Here is a 27133-nt window from a genome sequence, read left to right as displayed (position 1 = left end):
TTTGACTTGTTTCAGTGAGGTAAATGCCTGTTAAGAAAAAAGTCAAACCTTTCCTATAGTAATAAATTTATGACTCCGCTACTCCATTAGTGCAAACACCTGGTAACACTATCGATAATAATTTAACATGTTAAAGTTAATGTGTTGTAAAAAGTATAAAAATATTTTGCTCATTTTCATTGAGTTTTTCGAGCGATAAGGAGTCAGATAAAACAGACCTGATCTCTTGATTATCTAGAAGTCTCGTAGTAAAATCACGATTCAGGTATTCTCGCGCTGACACTTCATCTAAACTTTACGTAGAGAGCTCAAACTCAAAAGCCCTTTAAGGTATTAACAGTGTCTCTGTTTTAATTTAGTAGTTTTTTTCATTTTTGAAGTGCCATGATTGGTTCACTGAACATGTAAACTTTCATCAATGAAAAAAATACGAAGTCAACAAATCGGCACTATCAAGCCCTTCAAAGTGCTTGGAAGCTTATTCTCTTAAAATTTGGAAGGTTAAATTTTGTAAGAGTATTTCGATTTTTCATAGCTTAAAAAAAAACTTCCATCTATTGGTTCACATATTTGCTTCTAAATCGCCTTAAGTCAGCGATTTCGAAGTGTGCTCCACGAAATCTACGATGAGGCTCCGTGACAATTTCTTTGAAAATTCCTACTTCTACCGTCAAATTGTACATGAAAAAACTGCAAAAAATCCGAAGACTTTTCTTTAATTTGATTATGAAATTAGTTGCAGAGATTGTGCGCTTTAAGGGCCTGCCTCAAACTTTATGAATACGAAAAGAGCAGGGTTGGCAAAAACCATGGTTTTTATTAAAAAAAAAAAAAAAAAAAAACTAAAAAACCGTTTTTTTGTTTAAACTTTTTTGTTTTTGTTTGTTTAAATGATTTGCTCTATGTACTTATATCATATACGGACAGAAATAAGTTTGTTTCGCCTTGGGTGTTATTATGCAACAACTGGGTTATCCTGGAAGGGGTCACATAAGCTTAAAGCGGAATCCAAACCGCTTATCGGCTTACATCCGAGATAAACTGTCCTGTATTTGAACTCGAAACCAGGACTAATTGGCCACAAATGTGATACGTCTGCCGACTTACTCACGAAGGACTCCTAATAAAAATACGCCGTAGTGATCTTTACTTACTTGTAAATATAATTGTCAAGAGTCATTTCAGAAGGACAAAAAGATAAACAGTTGCACAAGTTAAACCATTATACAGAATTACATATGGACAATTTCAAAGTACTGCAAAGTATGGAAGAACTAATTTAGTCCAAGTTAGTTCACTACGACTTTTATTAGTCTAAGTTAAAGAAATACAATGACTTAATTTGCATATCAGTAAGAAAAGTGAATAAAGATACGAATTATTTGAGTCCACTTTGGCTCTGATCCATTTATAGTACATAAATAGATACCAAAGATACTTCTAATTTCAATAAGTGACTCTCGTGGAGTTTGTGTGACCAGGGGCGTAATTTACGGGGGCAGGAGGGGAAAATTGACCCCCGCAAGAGTTTGAGGAATGCATATACTTTAATCGATTAAGTATTCTATTAATATACTAGTAGAAAACGTGAAAATGTTATTTCGGTGGTGCTCTTGTCTCCTTAAGCGAAGTCTGAAATGACGCCTCTCTGTATGACTCCCCCAAAAAGTACAGCAGATCGATGTATTTTATCAATAGTAAACATTATTAAAACGCAACAATATTTAGAATTTTCTTTTGGTTACAATAACATAACAAACTATAAAAAAATCGCAAAAGAAACATTCATCAACTTATAGTAAATTATAATAGTATTAAAAGAAACTTTCTATTGTAATATAATGTCTTAGGGTAATGAATGGGAAATTTAGGTCTGAATATAATACGACTAGCCCTAATATACGGGAGTGAAACGTGATAACCCACAAATCTGAATTCATCAAGATTTTACGAACATTTTTCGTTTTTTGGTTTAAACCAGTTGGTTTAAAAAAAAACCCAGCAGGTTTAAACCAGCCAACCCTGGAAAAGAGTACAGATTATAATGTAATTCATAACTTCTCTATTTTGTATTACACCCTTTATGATCTTTGAATAATAATAGTGTGCTGGATTGTACAAGGGTTCAAAAAGGCATTTGTTGAAGGCAGTAACTTTGACCCGTTGTCCATTGCGTGTTTTCTCCAGCGTCTGAATTTGCTTCCATCTGTCCAAAATACAAATAGTAAACGCAGTAAAACTTCCCACATAATACAAAGGAGAAAATAACGACTACCTGGTGACGCGCCTGCATAATTTTTTCTCGACTGAATCACTCAGTTGAGAAATTTCAGTAACTTATTATCCCCTGGGCTAAACGTACGTCTGAGCAATAATATATTGCTTTTTAGTTTTTGACATTAGGAGTAGATAGAGAAGGGTCGGTTCCTTAACTGGAAACAGAATTTTTAGTGCTCTTCGCACTCAGATTTTCATTTATTATTTTGTTTTGTGTGTACGGCATAAAAGGCAAGGGGAAAACCCATATGGTCGCTCTGACGATCACCGGGTTTTGTTTTCTGTTTTTATTTAGTAGCTGAGAGTTCGTGTCAAGTAGAAAAATCCATGTTTTACTGCTACTGTTATTTTACCAATTTTTTAAAAAATATTTACTGCATTACTGATTATGCGAACATTTTGAACCTACATAAGTAAAAATAAAAATAAAAAAAATGGTTGGGATTTCACTATAATCAGTAGGTCCACGTCTTCTTTAGCCATCAAGGCATAACCGTGGAAGAAAAAAAAAAAACAATAAATAAATAAAATAATAATAAATAAAAATAATTAAAAATCAAGTTGAGGTTCGACACGCGTGGATTTGTGTTCCATGACCAAAATCGTTTTAAGAGGCCTTATCACTGCGAAATTAAAATACCGCTAATTTTACAGTAATTCTGTGATATCTTCAAATAGATAAAAGATAATCGAAATGTGGAACAAGAGCGCCCTAGACAATATTGTTTTTCATGAGGTACCGTTATCACGAATCACCTAGTAGCTTTCCGTTTGCAGCCATTTAGAAACGCGAAAATAAATGCCGGGATTCTAAATGGCTGGAAATCGAAAATAGATAAGTGAGTGGTGATAACGGTATTTCAAGTAAAATAATATTGTCTAGGGCGCTCTTGTTCCACATTTCGATTATCTTTGATCTATTTGAAGATATCACATAATTACTGTAAAATTAACGGTATTTTAATTTCGCCGTGATGGGGCCTCTTAACTGTCTGTGAACTTGAAGAAGTTGGCAGCAGTTTAGGATTTTACTAATGACTGAAAAACTTTCAATGTATCGTGTAGCGCATGTTGACATATGAAGCAGAGTTAGGCCGAAAGGACGTAGTTTCCAGCCCATAGAGGGAATTCAAGAAAAGCCACATAGAGCAAAGCGATGAATAGTAGGTTTCCTACAATTGGAAGAACCAATAGCAACGCTATATTGGCAGTAGAGGGGAATATTATAAAAGGGATAATAGTTGTTTGTACAGTAAGCATAAAAACAAGAACAGAGCTCGTACACGCAGGCCGCTTTCTTTCTTGTTCCATTCACATGGAAAGTCTATTCAGAATTCTGTGGGCTAAGGCTATAACCGAACAAAATGTGCAATTCAATGTACGGTGAGCTCCTGTATTTTCGAAAACCACTATTTGATGGATAAGTCAAGGAATTATATCCACAGAAAATTTTTATATTAAATTTATACTGTGCGAAGTTTTATATTTTAGGTACAATATCAAACCTGCGTAGAGTGCCGGATAAGGTTTCGATTGAATTTCTCTTATTTATTGCGATCGTGCAGCAACAGTGACACTTAGGTTGCTTAGGTGATTTATTATATATATTATATAATTTTAATTATATAATTCCCCGTATGCCAACAGAACCATTTGATAGTTTATTGAGCTGGGCGAATGATGATGAACGAAGCTCTTAGGATTGACGCCTATACTCATCTTCCTGTTGAAAACTGATCAACACCATTTTTGGTACTGTGAAATTTTATGGTATAGAGGTTTGTCTCACTGGCATTCACTTTCATTTGTACACCTAAGTACATGCACGATGCTTCAAAAGCCAGACGGGTGGCCGTGTGGTCTACGGAGGTAGGCAAACGGCTCGAAAGTCCCTGGTTCGAGTCCTGGCTGGAAAATGTTTGTGGATTTTAACTAGGTGTATGTGTAAGAGTCTCATCGTCACGGGCCGAAATCCAAAGTTACCCGACTGGCCCATATATAAATCATATTTACCTATTTTTTTTATATGATATTTCGAAAAGCCCTGCAATATTCGAGAACCTGGTATAAATAAATAAATAAATAAAAATCTGGGGTAAAACTGCACGAAAACAGAGTTGTTAGTTTCATAGTTTTCAATTCTAAAAAAGATCTCGAGGACAGCAACATAAAGTGCCTGGGAGCATAGGAAAAAAGGATACAGTTACCTCTGAGGAAAAAGTGGATAGGTATAAAGGTATAATTCTCTGAAAAGTACCCCTTGGGTCAAGTAAAATTTTTCAAGTGGTAACCTGTATAAGTGTTGCCGTTTTCTAATTCTACAGCTAAAATTAAGTTTAGGAGTCTGGGGAAAATATAACGAACAGAGACTGGGGGGCGAGACCTCATCAAGTGAAAACGCAGGGCTCGGTGCAAAACCCCCAGCAAAAGAACTTACTTACAAAGTTGTTTTGTATTTGCTGAGCTCAATTCAAAGCCACCAGTGAGTGAGGACGAATGACTGCTGCTTTTGCTGAAGTTCATCTGAAAGATTCTCAGCTTTAAATTAGTTGTTAAATATAAGTGAAGATAGCTCGAATTTAGAATATTTTGAAGTTTTATTTCCGTAGGTCTGCTGACTGAACCCAAACTATCTTACAACTGCAGAGAATTCCAGGACTCCGGGAATCAAAGTCTTCCACATACCTTCTTGAATTACATGAAATTTGCAAGAAGTTACCTTTACTTTTTCAAACATCGTAGAAAATGAAACTGGAAAAATTAGTTTCTGAGGTTCACTATTTGCAATACAAGTCAGGTGTAACCTGTAGAAAGACATGAATTACGGAAAGAAAAAATAAATAAATAAAAGTCAATGGATAGAAAATATCTGCTTTCGAGACAATCAATACAACTTAACTAATATAAATTAGCTATGAAAAACTGTTTCTTTCACAGTGTTGCTAGTATCCTAAAGAATTGGTTTAAAATAATTTATTATATTATTCCATTCATAAATGACATACACTATGTGATCCGGACACCTGGCTGAAAATGACTTACAAGTTCGTGGCGCCCTCAATCGGTACTGCTGGAATTCAATATGGTGTTGGCCCACCCTTAGCCTTAGCTGGAATGTTTCTTGGGAAATGTCAGCCCATTCTTCACGGAGTGCTGAACTGAGGAGAGGTATCGATGTAGGTCGGTGAGGTCTGGCACGAAGTCGGCGTTCCAAAACAGCCCAAAGGTGTTATATAGAATTCAAATCAGGACTCTGTGCAGGCCAGTCCATTACAGGGATGTTATGGTCGTGTAACCACTTCGCCACAGACCGTGCAGTATGAACAATTGCTCGATCGTGTTGAAAGTTACCATCGCCATCCCCAAATTGCTCTTTAACAGTGGAAAGCTAAAAGGTGCTTAAAACATCAATGTAGGCCTGTGCTGTGAGAGTGCCACGCAAAACAAAAAGGGTGCAAGCCCCCTCCAAGAAAAACACGACCACATCATAACACCACCACCTCCGAATTTTACTGTTGGCACTACACACACTGACAGATGACGTTCACCGGACATTCGTCATACCCACACCCTGCCATCGGATCGCCATATTGTGTACCGTGATTCGTCACTCCACCAACGTTTCTCCACTGTTCAATGGCCCAATGTTTACGCTCCTTACACTAAGCGAGACGTCGTTTGGCATTTATCTGCATGATGTGTGGCTTATTAGCAGCCGCTCGACCATGAAATCGAAGTTTTCTCACCTCACGCCTAACTGTCATAGTACTTGGAGTGGATCCTGATGCAGTTTGAAATTCTTGTGATGGTCTGGATAGATGTCTGCCTATTACACCTTACGACCCTCTTGAACTGTCGGCGGTCTCTGTCAGTCAACGGACGAGGACGGCCTTTTCGCTTTTGTGCTGTATGTGTCCCTTCATGTCTCCACTCCACCATCACATCAGACATTGGACCTAGGGATGTGTAGGAGTGTGGAAATCTCGCGTAGACTTCTGACACAAGTGACACCCAATCACCTGACCACGTTCGAAGTCCGTGAGTTCCGCGGAGCACCCCATTCTGCTTTCTCACGATGTCTAATGAATACTGAGGTCGCTGATAAGAGTACCTGGCAGTAGGTGGCAACACAATGCACCTAATATGAAAAACGTATGTTTTTGGGGGTGTCCGGATACTTTTAATCACATAGTATATGTTGCACCTCAGTTCGCGTATGGGACGCATTTACTTTTACTTTAATATTTTTCATTCCTGTTGGCTGATTATTTTAGCAGATATTCACGCTGACTTTTTTCTTGCTTTGCTGTAAAAAATAAAACGTGGAAGCTTTGACTATCACTTGTGAATCACTTTGAAATAGAAACTGGGAAAGCTGTAACAGGAGATCAAGACTTGTAGGTACGCAACCCCACCCTGTAGAAATCAAGTATGCACGGCGTACAAAAACAATTTTAACAGCAAAGTATTTTTCCCTTCCAAGACCCTAGAATATTTCAAGAAATAGTAATTTCAATTATTTTTTTTCCAAAATTTAGGTTTTTGTTTTTCAAGCTCGGGGAAAAGACTGTAAACGGAAGATTTTTTATTCAAAATTTCCGGTCTTTATTTTTTCCACGCCTTCACATTAGCTAAAGTCATTCTTTTAAACTAAAGTGCTAACGGATAGGAGGTACGGACTTACGGATTTCAAAATTCAATTGGCAGTTTCATTCAGACGTGCTGCGTGAAATTCTGAAAAAAAAAAATAAATAAAAAAAAAAAAGTTAGTCCTATTAGCATATTCTGAAACTTTCTTTTTTTCCGGAACAGTACAGTCTTTCACAAAAAATCAAAAATTCCTTTCGTTTTGTTTGGAATGATAGATGATCGCGCTTCACCTCTCTCCAATTGACAGTTGTCTCACTGTGAAAACATTTATGAATAACTAGTTATCCCTCCCAATGCTACTTGCCTCGCTCTGAATACATGTAAAAAGAATGTGACAAAGTAAACGCTGAGATATCCTTGTAATAATCGGAATCAACGAGGAACTTGCCTAGGCTGCAAATGTCTGTATTTAGTTTGCTTGTTACATCACACGTGAAGTACAGGATTAGATATTTGATAGAAATAAAACTTTATACCAAAACACACAACAAAGAGGAAAACGTACGATTTAATTAAGGTAAGTTTATTTCATCACCAACAATTAAACATATCTGTTGCTATGTATGTCCTTTGATTCGGACAGTAAAGAAACAATAATTTGATTTATAATGAAAATAATAATAATAATAATAAAGTGGTTCATCACAATATCTTTTGAAAAAAAAAAAAAGAAAAAAAACTTTTACTGTACAATCCTTACGATTCTGAAAGGGTTAGAAACTTACAAGTATTTCATCAAAGGTCACACATTTGGATAGGCACCATTGAACTTTACTACCCACCCATCTACTACTCATTGAAATCCACTTTTACACATTAAGATTTAAACATGTTTAGTTGTTTCTTTGTGTATCAGTTATATGGAAGATAACAAACTTCATTTCTTATGAAACTTAATAATAAAGACGGGGGTCACATAATAAACTCGATAAAACACATTTCTACTCTACAATTCTTACGGTCCTAAACGGGTTACAAATTTGTACAGGTGTTTTAATATTTACATGCCACTCACAAAGAGAGACTCCCAATTCTGAAAGCTAGATTTGGCTCACGATGTTACTCAGAATTGCGATGATAGTCGTTCAATTCGCTTTTGCTTTGTTAACTTAGAGGTCTCGGAATTTCAATTTGCACAGAAATTGAAAACATTGTCTTTAGATTTAAAATCTTGAAAACAAAGTGATCAAAACAAAACGTACACAGTGTAAACTAAAAGCTGTATTGCAAACCGTAACCAGTGTTGCCATCTATCAATATTCCAACGCACCACACCACTTAGACATTTTAATGGCACTATTACCTCAAATTTTAGTGTCTTACTATGTTTCGAGAGTAGTTTTTAAATATACAATAATAGGCATATAGTGTCATTTCAAGTTTTTAACTTATATGTTGAGTAGGCAATACTGATTGAAAGACTGCAACATTTGTTATGGTTTTCGATACTGCCTTTAGTGAGTAACATGTTGTCTAAGTTCAGTTTGGATCACTTTAACTGAATTGAAGATATTAAATTTACAGTAATGTTTTTCCCTATAGTGTCAATTTCTGTAAAAACTAAACTTACGAGACACCTAAGTCAATAAAGCAAAAGCGAATCGAACGAATATCATCACCGTTCTCAGTGTAGCAGCTCTCAGTATTGGAAGGTTCTTCTTGCTTGCAGGATTCCCATTATTTTGAAGAGAACGAATTCACTGACTTTTCTAGGTTTTCCAGGCCACAATTTAATAATTTCTAGGTGTGTACATATGTAAAATTGCAACTACAATTTTCCCAACCTGGTATTTCCTCAATTACTATGTATGTGCACACACAGAGAAGTTTTGCAAAACAAACTATTTTATAACTACCAAATAGTGGATACGGCAAAAGGAGAAACTCAGCAGATTTATAGAAACCTATATTCCAAAAAACAAACCAGTAGGCAACCAGTCGGAATTCCCTGATGTTTCTAGCTTTATATTATTATTATTTTATTATCATGAAATTCCCTGATTTTTCCAGGACTTTCATGAGTAGGATGAATTAACTGACTTTTCATGGTTTTCTAGGTAGGTGGGAATCCTGCTTAGGAGGTCTCCAAATGTACAATGTGCAATATTATACACATATATACAATAGATTATGTTGGGCTATTCACGTATGAGGTAATGAAATCAACAGATGGATATTATATTTTTCATTTAGTTTTGAAAGTGGACATTTTCCTCACACTTCTAGAACAATCCATATATTGATCATACATTCACACACCAGAGACATGTTCATAACTAACATCGAAGTTAAAGGTACACGTACATTAGAATTTATTTACATTAGAAATCATGTACCTTCCAACTTTCTTCCACATACACTACGGTGTTACACCTTATCATCTTGCCAAAGTACTTGGCCTTCATTCATGAAATACTTCATGAATTCTTCACGCACTTCCATTGCAACGGTTCCAGCCCGGTTTCCTCCTTGTCTTGCAATGTGATCAAGATGGGATTCATTTCTCCAATATCCAGGAATCACGTCTCCACGTTCATTTTCGGTATCAACTAACTGGGACGGTACGTATGTACTGTCAGCCCGGCAACGGAGGAAATTATGTAGAGCACAAGCAGCTAATACGATGATTTCAACTTTTTCAGGCGGTAAATTTATGGTACTCAGGAAAATTCGAAATCTATTGGCAATAATGCCAAACGCGTTTTCTGCCACACGCCTTGCGCGGCTAAGGCGATAATTAAAGATCCGCTTTTCTTTGGTCATACCGCGTTCCGGATACGGTTTCATAATATACGTCTGTAATGGGAAAGCGTCATCCGCAACCACCACATAGGGTACAAGCATATTCCGGTTTGGCAGACGCTTTGCTGGAGGCAGGTTAATTGTATTAGTGGCTAGCGCAGCACTTAAATCGCTCTCACGGAAAACACCACCGTCACTCACTCGTCCATTAACTCCTACATTAATGTATAAAAATTTGTAATTAGCATCTACGAGAGCTAACAGAACAATAGAATGTGTGCCTTTATAGCTGAAGAACGTAGAACCCTCACTCTTTTCTGGTCTAAATTCAACGTGTTTACCATCAAGAGCACCCACGCAGTTCGGGAAGTTCCACTTCTCGTTGAATCCACTGGCAACATTTTCCCATTCCTCAACTGTGTTTGTTACCTAGAAAATTAGATAAGGAACAATAAATAGATTGTGCCATGATGACATATATGCAATTTAAGGACTGTTTTTTTTTTTTTTTTTTTTTTTTTTTTTGTGAAAACAGTGTCTGATAGTTACTGCTATTCTTTTTCAATACTGTAACAGGAAGAGGAACGAATACGTTTCCTTGTTGACGCAATTAGCAGTGCGAGAAACAAGATCAGTCACATACGTGACATCAACTGTAATTTTTGTACCGCGAAATTCTCTCGGTAAAGCACATCGTCGTCATGACTGTAATACCCCTATGTGTTCTTCTTTTTTATTATTATTATTTTTTTTTTTTTTTGTTAACTTTTCATGTTTTGGTATCAGTTAACACTTCTGTGTGGTACATATTGTACAAAAAATCATGTGGAAATAACTTGTACATTTGAGATATAGCAACTCCGTTTTTTTTTTTTTTTTTTGGGGAGGGGGGATCCTACCGGAAAAATTCATAGTCTGACACATAGCGGGTATTGCAGTTCAGACGACGACATATTCCAAATTTGACAATAATCCTAAAAATCCTCTGTTCTGCTTAGCTGAATACATGAACTTCAACAGAACAAACTTGTAGATTCATGGTTAGTGCTCCCCTAAGGCGCGCATAGTCACAGGTTTAAACCCTGCTAAGAGTCCAAAGTCTCGGGCGCAAATTTAAGTGTGATTTGGATTCCACTTGAAACTGCTGGTCTCGTCTCTATTTAGCCTCCCTGCTGAAGAGGGACACTAAACACCCTAACAATCAACAAAACAGAAGATAACCTGACTTCTAAAGTGATTGCGCGGTGAGAATTATAATACACATACACTTAAATGTAAACATGAGAGGAGGGAAACTGTGATGACATCAAGCTCCTAATTCAATGTGACCAACTTTTTTAAAACAAAAATACATTTCTATTTCTTAACTAGACTTTTGTTTCAACTACAATATTAGCGGAATCTTAACCAGGAATTCTAAGTATCAGTTTCCTAATTTTGAACTTTTATGGTCTTCCGACATCTAAGACCCAGGCCGAGATAACGAAGGCCTATATAGTCCAGACCCTATATAATTAAAATCTTGCAATTCACTAGTGTGTGTGACCGGTCTCGTGGTTCAATCACAGAACCTCCCGATTGCCAAGCAAACCTTCATATCGTAAAGCAATGCCGTGTCAATACCAATTTCTGGTTATACACCTTAAATAGTAGAAGCAGTAGTACTAGCAGTACTTGTTGTCAGTGCTATGATGGAACCACCTGAAGCAAACTTACCATCTGATTTAAAGTAACACAGTACACGTAATGCCGACAGACAAGCTTAATAAGCATTACATGGAATGTTTGACTATGTACTGAAATGCTACAATGAATACAGAGTCTACAAGGGAATTGAGTTTCGATGAGGAAATTCCAGAAGTTCTCGGCATATATCCTGTCTCTGCGAATTCATGGTGTGTGGAGTGTCGGTACTCTCTGTTGTAACTTAAAACAAAAGCTTTATTGTATAAAGTGTAACTTACTAGAGAAAAGTAAACGTTTGCAGATTAAATTGACATGGCAGAGCAGCCGGAAAGGCAGCTTCCAACCTTTCCTTTCTGTACTCACAAATAATAATAATAATAAACAAAAACAAATAAATCAAGCCGGCATTTTTTGCATTATATTTAACTTTGTTTAGTTAGCTTTCGTACACTCAGCTTAAACTTGTTAAAAAAGCGTATTTAAACGCTGTCCAAAAATCTTTCGAAAAAGAACAGTGATTTTCCTTCTAGTAGAGAATTACAAATTCAAACATTAAGAACGATACTACGTAGAAAAGTGGCGTTGACTCTTTGCAACTCAATAGGTACCAAAATCAGAAATGAAGCAGTCAAGAGTCCAAAATCAATTGGAATACTCATGTCATCTCTATTAATGGACGCTTACATTTAGCACCCCCCCCCCCCTTCTTGTAATCTAGGTGCCTAAAGAAATAAAATACTTCAAACCTTGAAAATTTACCGAACAAACAAAATAAGAGCTTAAGCGCAGAATCAAGAAGCCACATTCTAAAAATTTACAGGTAGGATTTATTGTTGTTTGTGAGAAGAAGTGCAAGAGAGTCAAGACGAATGGTTCTCATGCAAAGAATATATATATATATATATATTTTAAGTGTAATTTGGACGGAGAACCATTAGGCGGCAGGCGGAAAGACACACTCGTTAGGAGTTTATGCCCTTGTGGAGGGCCAGTATTTAGTAAAAAGTACAAGATTTACAGGATAAAGGATTTGAAAGAAAGGAAGCGAATAGGCCTATCATATCGGTAGAGAATTGAGTGTAAGTATAACCTAACTACTAATACTAATACTACTAAAAGTACTACTACTGCTGTTGCTACAACTACTACTGCTACTAGTACAGAAACAACGTCTACTCCTACTACTACAACTGTAATTAATGTCGAGAACAGAACACAACGAGCCCTGTGGGGTTTCTAACCCGCCTTCGCTTCGCAATATTGTCTGGAATAAGTATTGTGGGCGGTTACTACTACTACTGCTGCTGTTTCTAATGTAATTCAGTCTGTTTTAGTCGATAAAAGTGGCTCAACTCTGCGTAAATGCCTACTGGCCCCTCACATCGACATAAAGCCCACCCTAGTTAGTGTTCACAGTTGTAATGGCAGGTATCTGTGTGTTGAAGCTAAGTGAGCTGTAGAATAACCAATTACTACTACTACAACTGCAATTAATGTCGATAACAGACCACAACGAGCCCTGTGGGGCTTCTAACGCGCCTTCGTTCGCTATCGCTCGCTCGGCAATACTGTGTGAATTAAGTATGGTCAGCTGCTAATAGTACTACAACTACTACTGCTATTTTTATCGAAAGAAAAGTGGTTTCTCAATTCTGCATAAATGCCAAAATGGGAAAGAATATCTAATACTTGTCCACTCTATACATTCCTCACTGCGTGCAGTTTTACTATACAGATCCATAGTATAAGTAATAATAGGAGTAGGAGTAGGGGTAGGGGAAGCAGTAGGAGTAGCAACAGGATAGGAAGTCACGCAGAAGTTCGCTGAGTTCTGTTCCTGCATAAAATGGGTAAATTAAAGACTTCCCCAATTTTTTCCGAACATTTTACAACTCCATATATTAAAACTGCATCCCTGACTGTATGTTGGGTAAGTTAGATTAGTTTTCGTTAGAAATAGTAAAACAACGTTACTGATTACACACCGTATTTATTAAAAGGCATTTATTCCGAAGTTGGGCGTCCGCATGGTATTCGACAAAAAGCGTAATAACAGCTATGAAAATTTAAACATCATCAATTTTAGGACCGCTTTAAAAGGATATAATAGGGCAGGATAGAGTTGTGTAGATTAAGATAGGGATAAGTAGGGTAGGATCAGGTCGGGTTAGCTTAGGGTTAGATAAGTTTGGACCCATTTTGTTAAAATGAATAGAGTGTAATTTCTCGTCTGTGTGAGGATACCAACTGGAGCGTCTCTGTACACTTGCAACAAATGCTAGTTACTTTCTCACAATCCAACCATACGGTAACCTTACGCGTAGTTCCATTCGCTTGCCACATAGTTCCCTGTTTATAACCGCTTATAAAGAAAAATAAGCCTATGTTTAGCAGAAATGGTCCAGCTCTTTTTCCTTAAAAAAAAATGTGTATAGCCCGCTCCCCCCCCCCCCCCCCGAGTTCTTTGTCACTGGAACTATAAGAGTCACAGGTCGGAACAGGCATTATATACCATTTCGCTGTGATTTTTGTCGAATTCACAATGAATTGGTATACAGTGCCTGTTCCGACCTGACTATTCCAGTACCGGTGACAAGTGAACTGCAAAGAAAATGTCAGTACAATACAAATAGCACATAGCACAACGATATGGAATCTCCATACATACATCATCATAATAATAATCATCATCAAACTACTAATATTACTTCTTCCTCTTATGTCGAGGGAAGAACCCAACCAACCCCTGCGGGGCTTCTAACCCGTTCCTCCTCCTCCTCCTCCTCCTACTACTACTACTACTTATGTTGAGAACAGAATCCAACCAACCCCTACGGGGCTTCTAACCCTTTCCTACTAGTATTACTACTGATACTACTACTACTTATACTTATGTCGAGAACAGAACCCAACCAACCCCTGCGGGATTTCTAACCAGTTCCTACTATTACTACTACTACTACTATCCGATTCATTATGAACTAATATGAATCGTTAGAATCACTATGATACGTTAAAAATCACTGGGGGAGCGGGCTATACTCAATCAAAAAAAAAAAAAATTAAAAAAGTTATAATTTTGGATAAGTTAGGATTAGGTTGGGTTAGTTTATGTTATATTATGTTAGTGTAGGAGTCCAGCATAATTTTCCAAAAAAATGATCGACTTTTGCTTATTTCTACTAATATTAGGTTAGTTTAGGTTACGTTAGATTTAGTAACGTTATGTTAATTCTAAGTATTTGCATCATCCATTTCTCCTGCATTTTTTTTTTTTTACCTGCTTCTGGACCCCTTCTGCTAAACACATTCATACAACTTCAACTCTCCTTACATACTATCAAGCACACAAGCGAGCAAATTATCCATTTCTTCCGGTTAATTTCCAAAACTTTGCCAGAAACGGACAAGTTTGCAACCCTTTTTTAATCTTATCCACCCTCCTTTGCTCATAACAAAAACAATACTTCATAATGCTATAGGATGGGGTGGCCAGTTATCGACTTGTGTATGGCCCGCTACCCACTTATCCACTGTCTTGCCCACAAAAATTAATTTTAATCATTATGTCCCTTTTACAGTCACGAACATAAATAAATGGAGATTAGGGGCATAAAAAATAATGGCACCAACCTCTATCTGTTTGTGGGTCTGAAACAGCTAGTTTCCGTTATTAAGCTGCAAGAAGCAAGCTATAGACAAACAAGGATGTATAAAATCACGTATTTATACCGTACCTTCAAATAATCTTCTTTCAATGATTCGTAGATGGCCCAGCAAACCTCTGGTATGAATCTAGATATCGTTGTGTCTGGTATTCTTGTTGAAAACTTCAAACTAGTGTACGACTCGCCCGTTGCTAGGAAACGAAGTGTAACTGCCAGTTTATGTTCGCTTGGGATAGCTTGTCTCATAACAGTATCCTGCTTCGTTATTTTGGTAGACACTAATTCGAGCAAAGTATCGAAGCTCGAACGGTCCATTCTGAGATAATTCTCGTAGGATGAAATATCTTCATGAAGTAACTCGTTGTTCAGCATGAGAAGAACACCCTTCGAACTTCTTCGTAGTATCCAGGGCCTTGTCCAACAAGAACGTTTTTTTCTTTTTCCGTTTTAACCTTCGTAAACACACTGTCATAATTCCCGCTGCAACTATTCCCATAGATATTTCTTTCCCGCTTTCAGAATCCATATTTTCCTCTCAGCATGTACCAGAATTTTCACTTACATCTTCTGCTGTTTATTATTCTTCATTTGCTGACATCTGGCGGTAAAAATCAGAAACGAATTATATTCTTGAATCGTGTACGAGAGCTGTATTATCCACTCACGAATTCTGTTGAATGCTCTTGTTCAATATTTCTCGAATCACGTATACGCACCGCATATAACGATCTTGTCCAAATTTCCTATAATCGTGTACGGAAGCCTTATGGGTTGATTGCCCTGTGCTGTAAGCGCTCCAAATAATAAACATACGCTTCAGTAATTATTATAGCAGAAAGCAATGGATATATGAAGCCAAGCACTGTATTTTTTGTTTCTAATTTTTTTCTTAAATAACATCGATCGTTTTCGATCATTTTTACAAACCAACTCACTACCAATTTTCCATATATAGAAAGTGCCCCCCCCCCCACACACACACATAAAGGAGAATTTTAAAAAAATGCTAGGGGACACACTGTTTATTTTCAATAAAGAGTTAATACACTGAATTTCATCTCCGTAAGTTTAACGGCTTGCGAGATACTCATTTTTTTTTCGCAAAAATTCGGATCCTCACTACCTCCTTAGGATATTATGCATTATAATAAAAGCAATATAACATAATATAATAAAAGCACTATAATATAATCAGTGGCGGTCGGTGGATTGTGGTTTCGGGTGTTGCAGTACGAACGCTAAGAGACAGAAGATACAAAGTGGACTCATTGACTAATCAGCATAACTTTAGATGCAAATGCAATGTGGCATGTGAAATTAAATCAAATTCTGCTTTTAAAAAATAAAAAATGCAGAACATTTTATCCGATTAATCACCTTAATTAATCAGTAAGTTCATTCTCCTCTCTTTGATTGGAGCAAATCTATCTAATACACGCTGGTTGAACTCGGATATTCTTATTGCCAGGTCTTTTTCGATGGAAAGCATAACCAATGGTGATAACCTTTCTTGGGACATTCAATTCCTTGAAAGGGTCAATTCTTTTTCATTTAGAAAAATACTTTTCGTCTTTTGCTGACGCCAAAGGTACAGTTAATATTAATTTCAGAAGCTTTGTAGATTCACTAAATATTTTTCTAGATTATTGAGAACGATTCATTCTAGCAAACTCAGTCCCTGACAGTGATCCGAATTCCTCTTCAGCGTTGACTGACGAGAGTTCGTAACAGAGATTAGTGTTATAAAAAACGTCCATTGAACACACTTTATTCACAGTTTATTCAGGAAAATTTAAAATAAATTGAGGAAAAGTATTTAGTGCAAACAACATTACGGTACTGCCATAAAACATCCTGTAAATTTAAACAGGATTTTTTTCGAACACTCTCCTGAATTGCCCTTTGCTTATTTTGTCTAAGCCTTAATTGCAAGTTTTTCCTCAGTTGAAAGCTGGTCAATTTTTTTTGTAAGTTATTTACAGAAGTCACTGTATACAATTCATTCAGAATTCGTAGGTTATTTACAGAATTAAAGCAAACAAAATTAAATCTAATAAATAAAAACCAAAACAGTGATACAAAAGAGGTACTGGTATATGAATTCCGAATATTACATATTCATACGTCAACATTCACACATGTGCGTAAAAGAAAAAACTACATTCCAAATCATCCGTCTTGATTGTTACGCAATGCACGATGAACACAATATACTTCCACATGAGGCGAAACAATGCTTATCAATGTCATATGTTCTGGAAAGGAAACCTCGAAACCCGCCAGATGTAGGATCAGCATGTATACCTAACAGAAGGTAAAAGTCGAAGAACATCAAACCAAATAGCATTGCCAGTTTTATACCCAGAAATGTGTGTTGGGAGGGGTTCGATACGTCTATGCAATATATACCTTTCTTATTCTACATCCGAAAAGACGATAAGTAATAATTGTCACCTATATTCTTAGAAAAAAATGATAGAACAATTGTTTTTAAGAAAAGAGCGAGTACATGATGAGGCGTAAAATAAAATATGTAGCCTACATTAATCGTTTCTCTGTTAAACAAGTATAGTTCGTTAATAAAGTCTACAAATGTTAGTCAAGTTTCGAAATTTTGGGGTTGGTATGGACCCGCTGGACTCCCCTCGTGGCTACGCCCCTGAGCATTGCAAACTAGTCCCAAATTCAATGTGGCGTTTCCCATCATACACTTTTATGTAGAAATTATCAAGAGTATAAAATATACTTATTTTATAAAAGAAATATGTATATACTAAAATACTACGCTATCCACAGAGGTGAAGGGGGCCGATTCTACATACTGACTTATTAATATTTGAATCACAAATTACTGTGGAAGAAGCCTTCATTATCAATATAAGCTAAGAATTAACTTGTAAATGCGGGGCTACTTTCATTTGTTTCTGCTCTACTAGATATTTTTTCTTATTTTGTAATTCTGCAATCACTTTTTTTAATTGTCATTATATTGATTTGCTTCAATATGGTCCTGTAATTTAAAAATATGAATGCATAAAAACAAATTCCATTTGTTAATTGATAGTGAAATAAAATTTAGAAATCTTATTTAGCGCGAAAAACCTTCTCGTTCATTGGAAACCGTGCTGTGTTGCAGAAGCACTGCAACGACCAGTCCCTTTAACTTCTGAGATAGGGGAAAGGAGACTTAACATTTGCTCCAATTTCCGCGCTGAAGGAATCTGGTCGTTGCATGCTCGCTGCAACACAATGTAAATTAGAGACTCTGTGACGGATTATTTTTCGCTTTTTAAAATGGATTAACGGAACGGACAGTTACAGAAGTAAAAAATGTGTTATTTAAAGTGTATATATGAGAGTATTAAAAAATATTTTTCTGTTCTTTACTACTATTGATAATAATATTTTTTTTCTTGAAATACTTTGGTCGTTGCGCAACGCTGCAACACTAACATTAGCCGCCACTGAATATAATAGAAGCAATTTGGATTAAGGCCTAACTATATACCAAACGTAATTTCATTTCACTTTGCAATTTGACCGTGATGATCAGGCACAGAGAGTTACATTCAATTTTTTTATATAATAATTTATATATTACAGTGATTCAAAAATGTATTTTTTGCCTGTGTGAAGTTGGCCCCCCAAAAGTTTGGGCTACACGAGATATTAATTGGGCCAGGAAGTACTTCATTTGGGCTGTTTGGGCTAGCAACTTTTAGCGTTTGGGCTACACTTGAAACAAAGTTACAGCCTAACAAAGTTTGAGGGGCCAACTTCACGTTAGCCCCCCAAGTGTTTGGGCCAGACGAGATTTTTATTGGGCTGGGTAGTACTTCGTTTGGGCTGATTGGGTCAGCAACTTTTAGCGTTTGGGCTAATATAGTTTCCGAAATATGGGCTATTAAACTTTTGGAAAAGTGATTTTCCTGCTTTTTTTGACGGGGCCAACTTCACTAATATGATATTTCTGACAAACATGTTTATTGGAATTTACAGTAGTTTGTGTCGACTAGCAGTTGAGGAAGTTTCAATATTTGGGCTGTTTTCGAAACAGAATTAGAGCTTCACAAAGTTTGGGGGGCCAACTTCACGTTAGCCCCCAAGTGATTGGGCCGGACGAGATTTTTATTGGGCTGGATAGTACTTTGTTTGGGCTGATTGGGTCAGCAACTTTTAGCGTTTGGGCTATTATAGTTTCCGAAATATGGGGTATTAAACTTTTTGAAAAGTGATTTTCCTGCTTCTTTTGTCGGGGCCAACTTCACTAATATGATATTTCTGACAAACATGTTTATTAGAATTTACAGTAGTTTGTGTCGACTAGCAATTTAGGAAGTTTCATGATTTGGGCTGTTTTCGAAACAGAATTAGAGGTTCACAAAGTTTGGGGGGCCAACTTCACATTAGCCCCAAAGTGATTGGGCCAGACGAGATTTTTATTGGGCTGGATAGTACTTCATTTGGGCTGTTTGGGCTAGCAACTTTTAGCGTTTGGGCTACACTGGAAACAAAGTTACAGCCTCCCAAAGTTTGAGGGGCCAACTTTACGTTAGCCCCCCAAGTGTTTGGGCCAGACGAGATTTTTATTGGGCTGGGTAATACTTCGTTTGGGCTGATTTGGTCAGCAACTTTTAGCGTTTGGGCTATTATAGTTTCCGAAATATGGGCTATTAAACTTTTTGAAAAGTGATTTTCCTGCTTCTTTTGTCGGGACCAACTTCACTAATATGATATTTCTGACAAACATGTTTATTGGAATTTACAGTACTTTGTGTCGACTAGCAATTTAGGAAGTTTCAAGATTTGGGCTGTTTTCGAAACAGAATTAGAGCTACACAAAGTTTGGGGGGCCAACTTCACATTAGCCCCAAAGTGATTGGGCCAGACAAGATTTTTACTGGGCTGGATAATACTTCGTTTGGGCTGATTGGGTCAGCAACTTTTAGCGTTTGGGCTATTATAGTTTCCGAAATATGGGCTATTAAACTTTTTGAAAAGTGATTTTCCTGCTTCTTTTGTCGGGGCCAACTTCACTGATATGATATTTCTGACAAACATGTTTATTGGAATTTACAGTACTTTGTGTCGACTAGCAATTTAGGAAGTTTCAAGATTTGGGCTGTTTTCGAAACAGAATTAGAGGTTCACAAAGTTTGGGGGGCCAACTTCACATTAGCCCCAAAGTGATTTCGCCAGACGAGATTTTTATTGGGCTGGATAGTACTTCGTTTGGGCTGATTGGATCAGCAACTTTTAGCGTTTGGGTTATTATAGTTTCCGAAATATGGGCTATAAAACTTTTTGAAAAGTGATTTTCCTGCTTTTTTTGTCGGGGCCAACTTCACTGATATGATATTTCTGACAAACTTATATATTGGAATTTACAGTACTTTGTGTTGACTAGCAATTTAGGAAGTTTCAAGTTTTGGGCTGTTTTCGAAACAGAATTAGAGCTTCACAAAGTTTGGGGGCCAACTTCACATTAGCCCCCAAGTGATTGGGCCGGACGAGATTTTTATTGGGGATGGATAGTACTTCGTTTGGGCTGATTGGATCAGCAACTTTTAGCGTTTGGGTTATTATAGTTTCCGAAATATGGGCTATAAAACTTTTTGAAAAGTGATTTTCCTGCTTTTTTTGTCGGGGCCAACTTCACTGATATGATATTTCTGACAAACTTATTTATTGGAATTTACAGTACTTTGTGTCGACTAGCAATTTAGGAAGTTTCAAGTTTTGGGCTGTTTTCGAAACAGAATTAGAGCTTCACAAAGTTTGGGGGCCAACTTCACATTAGCCCCCAAGTGATTGGGCCGGACGTCATTTTTATTGGGTTGGGTAGTAGTTTGTTTGGGCTGATTGGGTCATGAAATTTTAGCGTTTGGGTCTTTATAGTTCCGAGATATGAGCTGTTATATTTATTAGAAATTTATATTTCTGCTTCTTTTGTCTGGGGTAACATCACGAATAGGAAGGGTCTAAGAATCTCGTGTTTTGGAATTAGTGTCACTTTGCGTCCACTAGGAATTCGGCAAGTTTTTAGATGGGATTTGAAACAGAGTTAGACGTTCACGAAGTTTGACCACCAACTTCATTGTAGTCACTAGTGGACTAGATAATACTCTGCATGGCAGTGTTTCTCAACCTTTGTGAAACTGCGTCCCACCAACGTCTCCAAAATAAGTCCTGCGGCCCATCACAAAAAATTACAATTATTAGTTTTATTAATTTGCCATATTTAGAACTAAGGTAAAATATAATGCTGCATTCCTGAATACTCATTGGAAGTAATTGCTAATCTCAGTTTGCTGCACATTTAACATGATAAAACGATTATGCAACATGTACTTTTGTTTTGATCCCTTGAAAACGTTCATTCATCTGCACTGTAATGAATGCTAGATTTAATACAATGAAAATGTATTCTAATAAACTAGTAAAAGTAAGAATAAAATTACTTTTGATTCATCATCTCCACTGTTTGAAAGATGCTGGAGCAATGACTTCCAAACGCATCTTCTCATCACCATTCAACACACACGCACAATCCACACACAGTACACTTTTAAGCATTGTTGCACAAGCCACTGTTAAGTATCGCCTGTCCAATTTTGAATTTAAAATTAATGATTTTTTAATTCTTAGTTTCAGTCACTAAACATAAATAATATTCATGCGTGATAGCCTAAGTGTTAACTTAAATAATAAATCCTTTATGTATACAACTGGAACTAAAGATGAGGAAGTTAATGAATTCGCAATGAAGTTAAGTTAAGGCTGCTGTTGCTTCCTTTTGCCCAGTTGATTGACTCTTGGATGAAGTGAAGTAACAGCCAAACATAAACAGTGAGAAAGTTGCAGCCGATTCCTTTGCTTTGTTTTGAGAACAGTAATTGCCGAAAATGCTGTTTCATACAGATATGTTGAGGAAACGCAAAGAAGAAATGGTATTGTTCTTTCATGTATTTCTGTGTATTCTGTCCTCATTTTTATTTAGAATTTGTAAATACTCGTAGATTTGTAAAGACATTGAAGCTCTCTGTCCGATGATAATTCGGTTAACTGTACTCTTTCTTTGTATGAAAGGGATGAATGCGTATGTTCAACAAAAGGATTTATAATCCACAAATTGCTCTCCCGAGGATCTTTATCTTTAGGATAATAGGCCTACTTTTCAAATCATGAAGATGACTAGTTATTATTTCCATCATGTCAACAACATCGACTTCAGAAATAAAACTGAAGAACGATTCAAAATTTTCAAAATTTTCTTCAGAAACCATATTGAGTCAAAATTCAATTTTCTTTTTGAACGCTTCTGTATTGTTGCAGGCACTGAATGTTGTTGTTTGTGAACCTTGAAGACTTAAATTCAGTTCATTGTGGAAAAAATGTCACGCAAGCTTGCTTAATAAGCAAGCTTGGCTACCCATTCTTTGTCCTCAAGATATTGACTATAAGTGCTTTTCTTATTGCAAAGAAATAACTTCATTTCTCAATTCGTACAACCTTCTGAGAACCCTCCCCCTTGATAACCATCGAACTTCTGTATGGAAAAGATGCTGATGATTAGATACCAGTTCCTCGCTCAATAGTTTCAACAATCGTGTGCTAAAAGGGCTGTTTTTAATAAAATTAATTATTTTCACAGCTTGCGAAAGAATTCGAAGCTAAATGTTCTCTATGTATGAAACAATGAGTTAGTATGATATCATGATTTGCTACTTCCTTTATTCTTGATGTCACCCCCTGACTGTTTATCAGTCACAGAAGCGGCATCATCGGTACACACCCCAACACAATTTTCCCAATCCAACCATTTCATACGAACGCAGTGAAGCCATATCTAGCATCTTGGTGCTAGATCTAGCATAATTCACATGCATTTAGCATCTAGCATCTTGACTTTAGCATCTTGTCCAAATCTAGCATAATTTGTTGGAATAATGAGACTAGTCAGTATTTCCGCGGTTGTAATTTATTGTTGAATTCAGAGAAATGTTCAAAAATAGTAAAACGTGACTCTACAAAACGTATTTACTTAACCATAGTTTTATTACTGTCAACTGAAAACTGAATGTTTGGTCATATTAGCTTTGTACATAAATACAGTTTAAACACTTCATTAAAATAATGAACGTAAGTAGGGGCGGGTCTTTAAAATTAGTAAGGAAAGATAATTTGAAAATCTGGCATAATTTACAAAAAATCTAGTATAATTCAAACCCGTGTTTGGCTTCATCGCGAGTCTCGAGTGTGGCAACCCTGGAACAAACGCATCCAACACATTGAAAATTTCCGAGTCTGACCTGGTAACTCACATACATTGAGTAAGTCCTCCTTTATGTTATCAACGGTAATCAATATATCGTACAGAAGAAAGTAATATACTGTTGTTGTGCACGTCTGTTGATTCGTCAAGTTGTATGTCAAAAAGAAAAAAAGAAAAAAAAGAAAAAGAAAGAAAGAAAAAAAGAATTTTTAATATTTTCAATTAGTTAGGCTTCTGTATCATCTGCCATATCGGAAATTCGTCTTGAATCGTATCATTTGATAGAGAGCTACTTCCTTAATTTTGTTAGCTGCAGAATGTCCTAAAATCTCATTACATACTGCTATTAAAGAAGGTTTAACGATTTCTCCAATAGAATAGGGTTTCTTGCACTTAGAAATCTGCAGAGCAACAAAATAACATGTTTTTAAAAGTATCGTATCTGTAGTTGAAGCTTAATAGATCGCCATGTTTTCCAGTTTTCAGAGCATCTTTCTTACGCATGGAAACCTCAACCACTTTGTCTTTAAAGTCCGAATGTTTTGTGTTTAAGTGTCTTAAAGACGAGAAGGCTTCATAGCTTCGTTACCCAGAGCAACAGCACAGATAACACACTGAGGCTTCGGCAAATTGTTTGAGCCGGGAAACTGAATAAAACCATGCTTCGAATAGCTTTCTTTGTACTTACAAGGGACATGCTTTTTCTTCTCTCTGTTGGATGCACTTCTGTTCTCCTGTACGTTATCTTCAGTTTTACTGTCACTGTCGACTACATTTCTCGAAGAATTTTGATCACATGCAGTTACACTAGGAACACTATCAATAGTCGACTTAGTTACTAAATATGGCAAATTAATAAAACTAATAATTGTAATATTTTGTGATGGGCCGCAGGACTTATTTTGGAGACGTTGGTGGGACGCAGTTTCACAAAGGTTGAGAAACACTGCCATGCAGAGTATTATCTAGTCCACTAGTGACTACAATGAAGTTGGTGGTCAAACTTCGTGAAGGTCTAACTCTGTTTCAAATCCCATCTAAAAACTTGCCGAATTCCTAGTGGACGCAAAGTGACACTAATTCCAAAACACGAGATTCTTAGACCCTTCCTATTCGTGATGTTACCCCAGACAAAAGAAGCAGAAATATAAATTTCTAATAAATATAACAGCTCATATCTCGGAACTATAAAGACCCAAACGCTAAAATTTCATGACCCAATCAGCCCAAACAAACTACTACCCAGCCCAATAAAAATGACGTCCGGCCCAATCACTTGGGGGCTAATGTGAAGTTGGCCCCCAAACTTTGTGAAGCTCTAATTCTGTTTCGAAAACAGCCCAAAACTTGAAACTTCCTAAATTGCTAGTCGACACAAAGTACTGTAAATTCCAATAAATAAGTTTGTCAGAAATATCATATCAGTGAAGTTGGCCCCGACAAAAAAAGCAGGAAAATCACTTTTCAAAAAGTTTTATAGCCCATATTTCGGAAACTAATAACCCAAACGCTAAAAGTTGCTGATCCAATCAGCCCAAACGAAGTACTATCCAGCCCAATAAAAATCTCGTCTGGCCCAATCACTTTGGGGCTAATGTGAAGTTGGCCCCCAAACTTTGTGAAACTCTAATTCTGTTTCGAAAACAGCCCAAAACTTGAAACTTCCTAAATTGCTAGTCGACATAAAGTACTGTAAATTCCAATAAACATGTTTGTCAGAAATATCATATTAGTGAAGTTGGCCCCGACAAAAGAAGCAGGAAAATCACTTTTCAAAAAGTTTAATAGCCCATATTTCGGAAACTATAATGGCCCAAACGCTAAAAGTTGCTGACCCAATCAGCCCAAACGAAGTACTATCAAGCCCAATAAAAACCTCGTCTGGCCCAAACACTTGGGGGCTAACGTCAAGTTGGCCCCCCAAACTTTGTGAACCTCTAATTCTGTTTCGAAAACAGCCCAAATCTTGAAACTTCCTAAATTGCTAGTCGACATAAAGTACTGTAAATTCCAATAAACATGTTTGTCAGAAATATCATATTAGTGAAGTTGGCCCCGACAAAAGAAGCAGGAAAATCACTTTTCAATAAGTTTAATAGCCCATATTTCGGAAACTATAATAGCCCAAACGCTAAAAGTTGCTGACCCAATCAGCCCAAACGAAGTACTATCCAGCCCAATAAAAATCTTGTCTGGCCCAATCACTTTGGGGCTAATGTGAAGTTGGCCCCCCAAATTTTGTGAAGCTCTAATTCTGTTTCGAAAACAGCCCAAATCTTGAAACTTCCTAAATTGCTAGTCGACATAAGGTACTGTAAATTAGAATAAACATTATAAAGTTCTTCTCGGGCAATCAGCCAGGTGAAAACTGGTGGATAGGCCAACGTTTCGAGAGCTGTCATCGTTCTCGTCATCAGGGCAATTATGTAGAGATCAGCGGATATAAGTAATATATACTCTGGGCTGGAGAAAATGCTGGTTCCTGATTGGCTGAAAATGCTGGTTCCTGATTGGCTGGTTCAATCTGAAAAACTGGAGCTGTGATTGGCTGGCTAAGTTCCGTAGTCCGTGTTATTGATTGGCTGAGGGTTATCTGAATGTTTGTGTGTCGTTTTCTTTGCTGTGGTACTGATGACCGGGTTCCACAGGGGGCTGAGTTGAAATCCAGTGTCTCTGTTAACGTTGTTCGGTTCATGAACTATGGCGAGAGATTCGGCTACTATCCTGGTCCAGTAACTGGTGCTCTTGGTAATGATGGATGTGTCCTTAAATAAAACTTTATGGCCTTCTGATAAACTGTGTTCAGCTAAACCTGATTTTTCTGGATGGAATAATCTAATGTAATTTTCATGTTCTCTACAACGTTGCAGAGAACATGAAAATTACATTAGATTATTCCATCCAGAAAAATCAGGTTTAGCTGAACACAGTTTATCAGAAGGCCATAAAGTTTTATTTAAGGACACATCCATCATTACCAAGAGCACCAGTTACTGGACCAGGATAGTAGCCGAATCTCTCGCCATAGTTCATGAACCGAACAACGTTAACAGAGACACTGGATTTCAACTCAGCCCCCTGTGGAACCCGGTCATCAGTACCACAGCAAAGAAAACGACACACAAACATTCAGATAACCCTCAGCCAATCAATAACACGGACTACGGAACTTAGCCAGCCAATCACAGCTCCAGTTTTTCAGATTGAACCAGCCAATCAGGAACCAGCATTTTCAGCCAATCAGGAACCAGCATTTTCTCCAGCCCAGAGTATATATTACTTATATCCGCTGATCTCTACATAATTGCCCTGATGACGAGAACGATGACAGCTCTCGAAACGTTGGCCTATCCACCAGTTTTCACCTGGCTGATTGCCCGAGAAGAACTTTATAATATACGCCGCCAGGAAAGCTTCAAATCTTACTTAGAATAAACATGTTTGTCAGAAATATCATATTAGTGAAGTTGGCCCCGACAAAAGAAGCAGGAAAATCACTTTTCAAAAAGTTTAATAGCCCATATTTCGGAAACTATAATAGCCCAAACGCTAAAAGTTGCTGACCCAATCAGCCCAAACGAAGTACTATCCAGCCCAATAAAAATCTTGTCTGGCCCAATCACTTTGGGGCTAATGTGAAGTTGGCCCCCCAAACTTTGTGAAGCTCTAATTCTGTTTCGAAAACAGCCCAAATCTTGAAACTTCCTAAATTGCTAGTCGACATAAAGTACTGTAAATTCCAATAAACATGTTTGTAAGAAATATCATATTAGTGAAGTTGGCCCCGACAAAAGAAGCAGGAAAATCACTTTTCAAAAAGTTTAATAGCCCATAT

At 37.0% G+C, this 27133-nt stretch overlaps 1 protein-coding gene across 1 annotated transcript in view; it reads right to left on the bottom strand.

The window, feature by feature from the left end:
• Positions 1-9963: 9963 nt before the first annotated feature.
• The window catches only part of LOC145678397 (glutathione S-transferase C-terminal domain-containing protein homolog), a 266590-nt gene continuing 249420 nt past the window's right edge, over positions 9964-27133 (bottom strand). Inside the window, exon 5 of the mRNA XM_081748482.1 lies at positions 9964-10098. The gene's annotated coding sequence lies outside the window, so the exon portion shown is untranslated. The remainder of the gene's footprint in view (positions 10099-27133) is intronic.

Source organism: Thermobia domestica, chromosome 2 (assembly GCF_964235325.1).
Source record: "Thermobia domestica chromosome 2, izTheDome1.hap1.1, whole genome shotgun sequence".
Lineage (NCBI taxonomy): Eukaryota > Metazoa > Arthropoda > Insecta > Zygentoma > Lepismatidae > Thermobia > Thermobia domestica.
The sequence above is the reverse complement of the archived record's forward strand: the minus strand, read 5'-3'. Positions and strand labels throughout refer to the sequence as shown.